The sequence below is a fragment of the Narcine bancroftii genome, unplaced genomic scaffold (assembly GCF_036971445.1).
Source record: "Narcine bancroftii isolate sNarBan1 unplaced genomic scaffold, sNarBan1.hap1 Scaffold_111, whole genome shotgun sequence".
Taxonomy (NCBI): Eukaryota; Metazoa; Chordata; class Chondrichthyes; order Torpediniformes; family Narcinidae; genus Narcine; species Narcine bancroftii.
This window is the reverse complement of record NW_027211844.1, coordinates 1-12,654: the sequence shown is the minus strand read 5'-3', so window position 1 is coordinate 12,654 and position 12,654 is coordinate 1. Positions and strand designations below refer to the sequence as shown.

The 12,654-nt window shown below is 39.7% G+C and overlaps 2 long non-coding RNA genes across 3 annotated transcripts in view; one reads left to right on the top strand and one right to left on the bottom strand.

Annotated features, from left to right (window-relative positions):
* LOC138750266 (uncharacterized) overlaps nt 1-1,310 on the bottom strand; it is a 37,567-nt gene extending 36,257 nt beyond the window's left edge. The window contains exon 1 of the long non-coding RNA XR_011349213.1: nt 1,173-1,310. This is a non-coding gene — a long non-coding RNA (uncharacterized lncRNA). The remainder of the gene's footprint in view (nt 1-1,172) is intronic.
* LOC138750265 (uncharacterized) overlaps nt 1-9,060 on the top strand; it is a 47,329-nt gene extending 38,269 nt beyond the window's left edge. The window contains exon 3 of one of the 2 annotated variants that reach the window (XR_011349211.1): nt 8,933-9,060. This is a non-coding gene — a long non-coding RNA (uncharacterized lncRNA). Of the gene's footprint in view, nt 1-4,505; nt 4,868-8,932 lie in introns of those variants that run through there. The other variant, XR_011349212.1, reaches the window with a different exon arrangement.
* Nucleotides 9,061-12,654: the final 3,594 nt, after the last annotated feature.

Genomic DNA, 12,654 nt, shown 5'->3' with positions numbered 1-12,654 from the left:
GATACTGTGACACTGCGTTCAAAGTGGGGAGAATGTTTAACATTGATGGAGGATAAATTGTGGCAGATCGGGTGACACCAGTTTCTCAGTTGAGAGAAGGTTTAATGGTGATGTTCGGTAGACAGAGGCATATACTGTGACACTGTGTTCACAGTGGGGAGTTGTGTCAGTGATGTACGATAAACTGTGGTAGATACTGTGGACAACGGGTTCACAGTGGGTTGAAGTTTTAACGGTGATGTATGGAGGTGTGACAAGGATAATTTGACACTGTTTTACATTAGTGAGAAGGTTTAACAGTCAGGTTCAATGAACTGTGGCAGGTACTGTAACACCCGGTTTACAGTACTGAGAAGGTTTAAAAGTGATGTACGATAAACTGTGGCAGATATTGTGAAACCAGGTTCACAGTGGGAAGAATGTTTAAAAGTGATGCATATAACACTATTGCAGATACATTTACACCAGGTTCACAGTAGGGAGGAGATTTAAGGGTGATGTATGGGAGACTGAGGTAGATGCTGTGACACCAGGTTTACAGTGGGGAGAATGTAAAACGGTGATGGACAGTAGACTGAGGCAAATACTATTACACCAGGTTCACAGGGGGGAGAAAGTTTAACGTTGATGTCCAATAGACAGAGACAGAAACTATGAGACAGGATTCAGATTCGTGAGAAGGTTTAACAGTCAGGTTCAATGAACTGTGGCAGGTACTGTGATACCAGGTTTACAATACTGAGAAGGTTTTAAAGTGATGTACAATAAACTGTGGCAGATACTGTGAAACCGGGTTCAGAGTGGGAAGAATGCTGAAGGTGATGTACAGTTAACTTTGACAGATACTTCTGACACCGGATTCACTGTCGTGAAAAGGTTTAACAGTGATGTACAATAAATTCTCACCTATACTGTGACATCAGGTTCATATTGGGGAGAAGGTTTAATGGTGATGTACGGTAGAGGGAGGCAGATACTGTGACACCAGGCTCATTGTATTGTTCATTTATCTCAATTACAACATCTAATTTATATCTCCATTTTTTTGTGACAACTTCCAAACATTCCATAAACTTCTATTCTAATCAGATTTTGTTCATTTAAATAGGTCACCACTAAAATCCCAAATCGTTTGGTCTCTTAAGTACACAGCACAAAATTAAATTCTTTACCTGGGTTTGGTTCAATGGCACTTCAGTCTCCTTCATTAATTTTTCAGACCCTCATTTTGTGCTTTATGCTTTGCCCAGCCGATTCACCAAATGGGCATCCAACTCTATCTTCTCAGCTTGACCCAACGTCTCCTCTGTAAACTTAAGCAAACCAAGGAGACCAAAGGTAAAATTTTCACATTGACATTTTCAAAAACAAAAATGGTGCTGTGACTTGCAGTTTCACATCAAAATCCCACTTGCTAAACTTGCAACCAACTGCACCGCATCCTACAGCTGGAAAATTGCAAGCGAACTGCTTGGTTAAAGCAAAGATTCCACCCAGTCACCCCATTAAAGGCCTCCAAGTTAACAACAGAGAGCCACCTGAAAATTAAATACAAAGATCTGTATCAGGAAGATTAACGGGCTTTAAAAAAAATCATTTCCACTATTGAAAGAAAACTCCTCAGGGAACACCAGGCTCTTGTTGAACAATTCCTGTTGTATTCCTCAAAATGGTTTGAATCTTGATTTCAAGCAGAGACATTTGGTGAGATTGTTGGTCCAGAACAAACCCTGCCCACACACTCCCTTAAATACCTGCAAAGTCCTGGTTCAGCTTTGCTCCATGCTAAAGCTATCAGAGCTTTTCTGAAGAGATAGCGGACTTCAGATGCTGGTACGTTGAGTCACAAAATCACTAAAGCTTCCCTGAACAACACACCTCTCTCTGAAAACCAACAAAAAACTTCCTGAGTGGTAATCATTCACATTTTGAGCACCAAAATCTGGTGAACTTGATAAATGTTAAATTCTGTGCACAGTATAAGAATGGCCTGCAAACAGTGGACTTGGAGGAATGAGAAGTGAGATTGGACTGTGAACCAAAGAACTTTTCTGAACTTACACACACATTACACACACGTCCACTTAGAATTAGAAGGGGGGTAAGTTAGATAAAGTAAGTTAAAATAGTAAAATAGTGATAAGTTAAAGTGTTATCTGTTTTCATGTTTAAAGATAATTAAAATCAGCTTTTGTTTAATTAACCATTTGTCTTGGTGAATATCTATTGCTGATGGGTTTTGGGATCCTCTGGTCTCATAACACAGAACCAAGCTTCAGAACAACCCTCATTCTTTAGGTTATGATAGTAGTCCATTAATGGGCTAGAATTATAGGCCAGAATTTATTGTAAATCACTGTGAATTGACTCTTCAATAATTTTTGTAAATATCAACAAGACATAATATCATTTCACTGTTGTTTATGTGTTGTTGGAGAATTCCCTTTCCATTCAATCAGGTTTAGAGTTTTGGGTGTCGTATTTGAGAAAAGATGTGTTGGTGTTGGAGAAGGTCAGAGATGATTTACTGGAATGATATCAGGAATGAAAGGGTGAGTGTATGAGGAAAAATTGTCGACTCTTCGACTGTACTAGTTGGAATACAGAAGGATAAGGGGGACCTCAGAGGCATTTCAAATGCTGGAAGGCCTGGACAGAGTACATATGGCAAAGATGTTTCCCATGGTAGGAGATTCTAGGACAGGAGAGAATAATTTCAGGATAAAAGGGTGTCAATTTAAAACAGATGTGGCAAAATTGATTTTGTCATTTGGTTGTGAATCTGTGGAACTGAGGTCATTGGGTGTATTTAAAGCAGAGATTGACAGGTAGTTGATTAGTCAAGGAACCAAAGGTAATGGGGAGAGAGCTGGGGAGTGGGGGTGAGTGGAAGAATGGTGGAGCAGACTCAATATGCCTACTTTTCCCCTTTATCTTGTGATCTATATCCTGTGAAAGACCTAGACAACCCTCCTCTTGTATTCCATTTTCAGAAAAAAGTCTGCATCATGAGTTTACGTCACGTGAACCCATTTCTGATTGAATCCCATGTTACATGTGACCCAAAACAAATTCTGCATTCAGAGGATTGCAGCTTCCTCATTTTAAACATTGTTATCGAGCAGCTCAAATGAGATTTCTTGCTTCTTTTTGTGAAAGGGAAAAATTGCCTTTAAAATGTATAAAATAGGAGAGAGAAAGGCAGAAGAATTTATATACAAGTGGGAATTGAAAAAGATACACCATTGTTGAAACATTTGATTAATATATGGATTAAAATAAATGATGAAATTGGTGTAAGTGGATGTACATCACCCAGAATGGCTTTGATTCAAAATCCTCGTATCTTTTTCAAAGGATCATCAATTTCTGGACAGCTGGTTTCGTAAGAGGATTATAAATGTTGAAGATTGTTATGAAAGGAGTCAATTAATGTTATTTGAGCAACTGAGAAATAAATATCGTATAACTCATTGCAATCATTTTTGCTATTTCCAACTTAGAGCATATTTGAAGGATAAGTTGGGACCAACCATGTTGTATTGAAATAGAAATTCCTTATAAAGAGGAATTGTTAAAAAGTTTACTTCTATGATGTCCTCTTGATTACAAGTAGGAACTTTTAAATGAGGAGTTCATAAGTATAGACAAATGTGGGAAATGGATCTGAATATTGTAGTTGATTGGCAAATATGGGCAGATCCATATAAGTTTCTCAATGTTTGACACAAATTAGTTCAGCATAATTGTTTTTACATTAGTAATGTAGCAAATGTCAGCAAGGATTTATCTGAAAGCTGCATCTGGAGTCAGTTGACTCAGGCAGTTGGATTTGAAAAGCTCGACAGGAAGCTGATTTGGCAACAGAGATCACTTGATCCAGGGGAGTTGTATTAATTCACTTCAACTCAGCAGTCTGGAACTATTGACCAGAGTTCCACACTGCAGCAGTGAGGAAGGAATTCACAACTCGTTTTTCTTCTACAGTTACTTCTTACACCAGAGAAATTGAATAGAATAAAATCAGAATTATCAGATCGATGTTTGAAGTGTGGTGAAGATGTAGCAACTTTCTTGCATTCAACTTAGCTTTGTCCTAATGCAAGATCTTTTTGGTGAGAATTACAAATTTTTTGGAACAAGTTACAGTTGTTTATCTGCAAAATCCAACATTATTTTTATTAGTAATATTGAGGGAATAAGGCCCAAATTAAAACTAGTAATATATCAATTGAAATTTGTTAAATTAGCATTAGCAGGGATGTGGAAATGTATTGAACTTACTCGGAAATCAGATAAATTTTTAGGGATGCCAAGATGACATGCAAAATTTCAAAATTGTCTTCCTTTAGAAAAAATTACATAGAGCTTAAGAAATATATACTCTATGCTTTTGCAAATTTGGCACATGAATATTCAAATATTAGGCTTCAATTTGTAATAATGCCCTTTCCATCCCTCCACACATGTGAGATTCTCCTCTAAGATGTAAATTTTTTAATTAGGTGTGTTAGATTTCCTTGCCACCGCGAACTTTGGGGAAGTAGAGGACTAGCACAGGGCACAAGAAAACATGAAGACCACACCCCATCAACATTTGAGAAGCAGAGGATTCAATACACGGGTCAGTGACCATGGAAGCAGACCAGTGAGGGGTTCTGCAACTGAAGGACCAACATAGGTGACAGGCTGTTGGTAACTTGAGGCTGTGGGCTTCTGGACAAAGAAGTCAAGGAACCTACACTACACTGTGGATTGCTAAATACTGGTTGGAAATTGGCTAAAAGGGTGTCAGGTATCAGACCTGGGATAAGAGTGGGTCCTAATGGGTTCCTAATCGTGTCAGAATATCAAAATTGGAGCTCACATTGCCAATGACTTAGATTGGTCTGTGAGCATTGAAAGAGAATCCACAGACCCTCAGTGACTTGGCCCAGGGTTTGGGGTAGTGGGGGGGGGGGTGCAGGAGAGCATGACTGTGTGTTTTGCTAAATAATTTCAAAAGCAGGTGTAAATGAATTATTGTTTTTAAAGCAACAAATACATGGACTCAGAAATTTTCTGTTCTAAGGTCATTTGCTTTTGCAAGCAGAGAGGAGACACCAAATAGGTTTTTTTCTAAAAGAGAGAGAGAGTGAGATGGCAAGCTGGCATCTTGTTGAAACCCCATTTTGAAGATGGGTTGTGAGTTCTCAGTTCAGCCTGTTGAAAAACCTTGTTCTACATACAAGAGGAAATGGCTGGATAGAAATGGTGTTTCACTTGAAATAAGGGAAACAAAAGGAACTCAATGGTGACCTGCAGAAGAGGTTATCATTTGGAAAACCCTGATGGGGGGCAAGTTTCTTTGGCAAGACACCAAAGTGGCTGATCAGAGGGAATCAGTTTTGTGTGTCCAATAAGCAAGAAATCCCTCTCTGAAACCAACAAGAGCCTTCCTGGAGGGTAACCATTTACTTTTAAGCACCAGATCTTGGTGAAAAGTCATAAATGTTGAATTCTGTGCACAGTATAAGAATTAATAGATACCGGTGAACTTGTAGGAGTGTCAAAGAACTTTACACACTTTAAATACACCTGCGTTCAGAATTAGGAGGGGTTAATGTTAGGCAGTTACATTAATAGTGATAAGTTAAAGGTTGATTGTTTTTTTGTTTAAAGAAAATTAAAAATTACTTTTGCTTAAGTATCCATTTGTCTTGGTGATTTTCTATTGCTGCTAGGTTTTGGGGTCCCCTGGCCTTTAACAGTCCCAAGATGAGGTCTTCTGCTCCAGAACACCCAAAATGTCTTATTTCTTCAATAAATGCAGATTCCCCCATATTGTCATTGTAAAAGCCTGCACCCATATCTCCAATTCTCTTTCTGCCCTTACCACACCTCCTCTCCAGCACAACAAGGACAGAATCCCACAGGTTTCTCACTTACCAACCATCAGCTGCCACATCTGACACGTTATCGTTGGAAACTTCCAACTTCAGCACCATCCTCTAACCTGCAACATCTAACCCACTCCACTCATATCCTCTTTTCACAGGGGCACATCTTTCTGTGACTCCCTCGACGGCACTACCCTCTCCAACCACCACCATCTCATGCACTCCCCATTGGAACTGCAGAAATTGCCAAACTTGTCCCTACATCTCCTCTCACCTCCATCCAGGGCCACAATCAGACCTTCCAGTTGAGGCAGAGTTTCACATGAACCCCATCCATCCTAATCTCCTACATTTGGATGACTCAGTTGACCTCGATATCAGCAAAACCAAATACAGACTGGGTGGCCATTCTGCTAAACACCTGGGCTCTGTGGATCTAAACTTGAGCTTCCTGTGACCCACCATATTAATTCTCGAACCCTTCCCGCAACATGTCTGTTAGCCCCATCCCTCACCAGGGTGAGGGCAAACAATCTTAAAGAAAACACATTATATTCCTCCTGGGCAGCCTTAAACTCTATAGCATGAACACGAATGTTTCTAATTTAAGCAGCCACTCACCTCTGTCTGATTTCACTGTTTCCATCTCTTGATCTACTGCCCATTTGAATATATTTACTCCTTTAAGGTAGAAGAGTTGACAGTGGTGTTTTCCCCATATAGTTTACCATTGAACAACTGGCAAAATTAAGTGGCAGTTGTTGCAGAATGAATGGGGTTATTGTTCAAAATCTGCCTGTGATGGAAAGTATTCTTGGACTGAATAGACATCTGGGCCAAATGGCTATTTAAGGACAATCTGTACATGATTGTACATCCTAAAGTACAATGACTACTTCTATCCACTAAAGATTGTTAAAGAGCAAGAATAAACAATACAATCACATAAAATTCCCATCCATACAGCACACGTATTAATACACAAAACAATCACTCCTCCTTATTGGTCAGGAAGGGCCTACACTTCCCAAGGAGGCTGAGGAGGTCAAGGCCAACGCCTCTCATCCTGAGATTTTACAGGAGCGCAGTTGAGTCTCCTGTCTGGCTACACTTTTGGATGGTCTAGTTGCTGTAAAGCATCAGTCAGGAATGATGCAAAGAGTTGTGAGGATCACTGGGATGTCCCTTCCTTCTGTAGATGACATTTACTGGGAGTGTTGTTCAAATAGGGCTCAAGGAACAGTAAAAAGACCATTTCCGTGCAGTGCACAGCATCTTTAACCACGTCCATCATCAAAATCAGGACTGCCAGGCTGGGGAATAGCTTCTTCCCACAGGCTCTGAGATGGATGAAAAGTATCCTATAAGTGCAATAATGACTCCAAATATTTATGTATGTAGCGGCTACTTCGATAGAGCTACTAAAGCAAAACACACACACACACACACACACACACACACACACACACACACACACACACACACCAGGCTAGTCAACACAAGACTGCTTTATTCAGACTTTACAGCCTTCTTTAATTTACTGCATGTCCCGGGCTCCATGAGTTTGCTGCCAATCCACAGGACCACAGATTTAAATTAAGCCCTGAGAGTGTCCCATGCCTTTCGGCAGGAGAATCCACAGATCAATGTGCCATTGCTCAGCAGACAGCACCACGTGTGGGCAGTCAATTAAATGAATGAGTTCCCAGCTGTCTGTCTTATGACTTCACGCATCTGCCAAAGAACCTTGTCCACTCGACCCACAAGACAACTGCTACATCCCCCCACCCCCAGAACCGTCAACAGAAACTAAAACACCCGCTGTCTTGCTGACCGTGGATCTGTTATTTTGCTGAAGGCAAAAATGAGTGGCTGGTGGTCTGTGAACACAGTGAAGTGCCGACCCTCCAAAACAAATTGGAAGTGCCGTGTGGCAAGATACAATGCACGATATTTCATCTCCAATGGCCATAAATGACGGCTAAAGAATGTGAGATGTTGGCAATGGCCCTCGATATACTGTTTTGGAGGTATTGAATTTCGGAGAGATAATACCGGGAAATTCATTAAGCAGGGCAGCGTAGGCATCTTTGTGCAGGGTCTGGACCCCGAGATGGAAACTCTCCCTTTGCTGCAGACCAGTGGGTATGTTTGAAAAGTGGTAGCATGAACCAATTTCCTCCACCTCACGTCTACTAGCAAGTCATGGGACCTTAAAAAATCTGCACCCATAATGGGTTGTGCAATGGAAGCCAATACGCAATTCCAATGGAATGTCACACACATTGATAGGCTTGGGGAAAAAATTGAGGTACCTTTAAATTCTTTGTTTGCATATTTTAAAGTACGTGCTCCAGTCGTGAAAATTTTGGGCAGGAATTGAAGATGCCCAAGTTAACTAAATTAAAAAATTTAATTGTAAATGTGGCAGAAAGCGATTTATTTCAAAAATGTATTCTTTGTTGGAAGAGAAAATGGCTAAACTGGATTTAGATAAATCAATGATTTATCCTTAAAATTATCCGAAGAAGGATGGACAACTATGTGTGAAGATAGTGTGACTAAATTTGGTGAAATATAATTTTCAACATCAATTTTATTAAACGCCGGAAAAGTTAAAAAGATATGGATTTAGTCATTCAGATTTATGTTTTCATTGTGGGACTCAAATTGATACTTTTTTTTTCAATTCAGTCTGGTTGTGTGATAAAGTAAGTCTTTTAGGAGAAAAAAATTAATGAGTTTCTGGTGGATTTATTTGAGACTTCTTTAATGTTAGATCCACTGCTTTTTTTAAATGGGGTATATTACAACTTTAACAATGGGTTTAAGAATGGATAAATCTCAAATTGAATTTATTCGGTTTGCATTAGCATTGGTTGGGAAATGTATTGCGATTACGTGGAAAAATTATGTGGATTTAAATATGAATCATTGGCAAAATGAAAGCTTGTATTTGTTTGGAAAAGATAACATAATTTTCCTAATAATTATTTTTTTAATGTGAAGACATGGTCTAAAATTTAGTCTTTTGCCTCTCTTCCTTCTTCAAGAGTGGAGTAACATTTGCAATTTTCCAGTCCAGACCTGGCAGACAAGGATAGATGGACTTTAAACATGAACATGGTGAGTAATTAGTGAAGCTATTCATTCAGATATACTGCTCACAACTAAGTAATTCCAAAACACCCAAGTTATAGGGTTCCACATAAGAGACGAGGCCAATAGCCGCAGAGATCAAGACAAAGCTGAATCATACACACCATTACTACCAAGATTTACATTAGTGACATATCAGAGTCAATGCGATACTTTAAGATTAGTTACAGCACAGTAACAGACCCTTTAGGCCCACAAACCTGTGCCTCCCAATTGACCTTCAACCCCGCCCATACTTTTTGAACAGTGGGAAAAATGTGGAGCTCCCCCTCCCCCACCCCACGATGGAAATGCTCAAAGAAGCTGTTGGCCTGAAATACTTAGCCGTAATTCCGGTAGTGCCCAGAGGATCTGTGAAAGCTCGGACCAATGCTGACTCGAACTGAGACTCTCGATCTATTATAATTGGGCCCTGAACACCAAAAGATCGAATCCAATGCTCCACAAAAGCTCAAGCAATTGTTCTACAGAGATGCCGATGATAGGAATTTCATCCTTCCACCTGGCTGTCCTGTCCTCACACATAAGCAGATAAGTACATTGTCGAGATGGTGGAAGTGGACCTGCCAAGCCACAAGGTGCACGTGCTGGAAATGGGAATCCACAACAACAAAATCCCCCAGCTTGAATTTCATGTGCCTGGTGACTTTCGGGTGTTGACTCAGCAAGCGAGTCCTTGCCCATAATCCAACATTCTGTTTAACACAAAGCCAGGTAAGATGTCCCTTAACCAGTTTGATTGATGCTGTTCTACCTGAAAGAGATAGATTGTGAAGAGAAAATTTCCTGCCTCATAGCCGCCCACACAAACGGCATAGTCCTTCCTGTTGGGGGAAAAAAATCACAGACCAATTCTTCACCCAATTCATCCAGGGTCACATCTTGAAGATGGAGACCAGAGTTGACCTGGTTACACCGTATCAAATCGCGATCAGTATGCCGTGCATGATCCATGACAGAAAAATCGATGGCAGTAATTTTATGTAATGTCATGCCTGGATAGGGCTCCAGCCACATCCTTTGCCTTTCCTCAGATGTGCTGTGTGTCCAATGAAAATTGGAGGATGAAGTCCAAGTGCAGAATCTCTCTGGGCAAGTAGAGATGTGTGCTTGTACTTACAGTATGCATAAGAGGCTGGTGGTCTGTATAAATGGTCAAAGGATGACCTTCCAATAAAAAGATGAAATATTGGATTGGAGATTGGGATTCATGAGGGAATTACAAAGAAACATTTCCAAATTGTATCTTCTACTTCAAGAGGAATCTCCAAACCCAGACAAGAATAAATCAAAAGAAACATGGGAATTGGATTTGACAACTGAAATTGACCCATTTTGCTGGTCTGACATTTGTTGGGACAGTAATTAATGTTTTCGATAGATAAGTTAATTATAAACTTATTCATCAATTATACTTAATACCACATCAATTAATTTATTCCAAATTTTTCAAATTTATGTTTTGGATATGGCACAGAAATTGGTACGTATATAGATTCTCTCTGGTCATGTCTCAAGGTGACATCATTTTGGAAAGATGTGAGTAAGTGTTTGGAACAAATTATAAACATGTTTCCCATTAACACCTGAGCTTTTACTTTTGGGAAATGTAAATGATTTAGAAGCCTAATTCAAGTTCTCAAAAAATCAATTAAGTATTTTTTAAAGTCACTTTGGCAGTGGCCAGGAGTTGAAAAGCAATTCCATGGAAATCTGAATCCCATCTTAAAATTGATTGTGGGGAAATGCAAAATTGTATTCCCTTATCAAAATTGATGTTTTATATTAGAAATGGTTATGATATATACATCAAAATATGCAAACCATATTTAGATATGTGTTTGGATATCTAATGTTTTCACTTCTCCAACCCACCACCACTTTTCTTTAATCTTAATGGTTGAACCTTATCATGTTGGTTTAATTCTACTATTTTATTGATATCCTGCCTTTCCTTTTGGGAGGGAATAGTTATCACAGGAGCTTTGCACCTAGATCTGTATTTTTTTCTTTTCTACTATTTCTCTCTTCTCACTTTTATGTACAGTTCAACCATTTATTTTTTATTCTATTTTGATCATTTAAAGTATCATTTGAATACGATTCTATTATTATATTGAACTGTATACAAAATTAAAAATATTTTTTTAAAGATGAAATGTTTCACTGCGAGATAGATAGCTAAGAGTTCTTGCCCAAATGTACTATACTTTGCCTGAACCGGTGAATGCTTGGCTGAAAAAAAAATGCCAGAAGTTCCAATTGCCCACAGACTCGTTGTTCGAACACTGCTCCCACAGCACTGACAGATGCATCTGTGGTAAGAGTTCAAGGCCTTGGACCCTTGATGTACAAGCTTAGTGACATTTGTAAGAACAGTGTTCACATCATGAAGAGCATACACAAAGTTAAGGTCTTTTTGAAGCAGACATCAGATCCTTTGAGTCATTCAGCAAGAGGTAATAGAGATGCTGTGGCATTCACCAGGAAACAGCAATAAAAATTCCTCGTTCCCAAAAATACAAGATCAGAAGCACCAGAAACACTTTCCTGGGATTGATCACGATGCCACATTCCTCAAGCCTCGGAAACAATGAGATAAGGTGGCTCTTGTACTCCTCTTCATCCACACTTACAACCAGAATCTCCTCGCTCAACACAAGCACCAAACAAACCTAAGGCCGGTGAGTTCGTGGTCCATGAACCACTGGAATGTCTGAGCTGCATTCCATAGACCGAATGGTATTCTCAGAAACTCACACATGCCGAACGGGAGCATCACTGCTGTCTTCGTGATATCCAAAGACTCAAATGCATTCTAATAGTAAGCACGTACTACATCTATTTTGGCAAATGCATATTTGCCGAGGAGGTTTGCTGAGAAGTCTTGTAAATTTGGAATATTGTATCAGTCAGGCACGGTTGAATTGTTCAGGGCACGATTATCTCTGCAAGGCCACCAATCTAGAGTTTATTTCAGATCCACATACAATCGTGAAGCCCAGCATCTATCAGATCTGTGGACCTCGGCCAACTCTTGCCAATCCAATTTTGCAAATTTAAGAAAATCCGGGGGTATTATCAGCCTGCATTTCATTGACCCTGCCTTTATATAGTGGCTTTTTGCATGTCTGTGCACTGTTATGATGGGGTCACAAGAAGAGGGAAACACTTGAGCAAGGCTTGGAAAAGGCAGGAGCCAGGTTGAAGGCTTGTCAGGCAGCAGATGGCATTGGAAGGACAACAAATGCAACTCACTTGCAGTCCACACAACAGCATTTTTTCAAATACATCACTCAAAAATGTGACAAGAAATCCACTCCCAAAATGGCATTTGCCACATTTACAACTGAAAACCCACCCAAAACGATGTGAAGCTGAAATGAAACGCGAGTGACCTCTGGCCATGTTTGAATAAGAGAACCATTTGTAGCTGAAAGAACACATGACATATTAGAAAGTCTATGTTCCTCAGGGGTTAGAGGGACCGGCACTGCTCCAAAGTGACAGATAGTTTTGGAATTTTACATAGAGATGCCAAACTAATAACCTACTCCAACAACTGCCTTGAATGTTTCCATTTTTGTTGCCTTCGATAATGTCACTCAAATGAGAA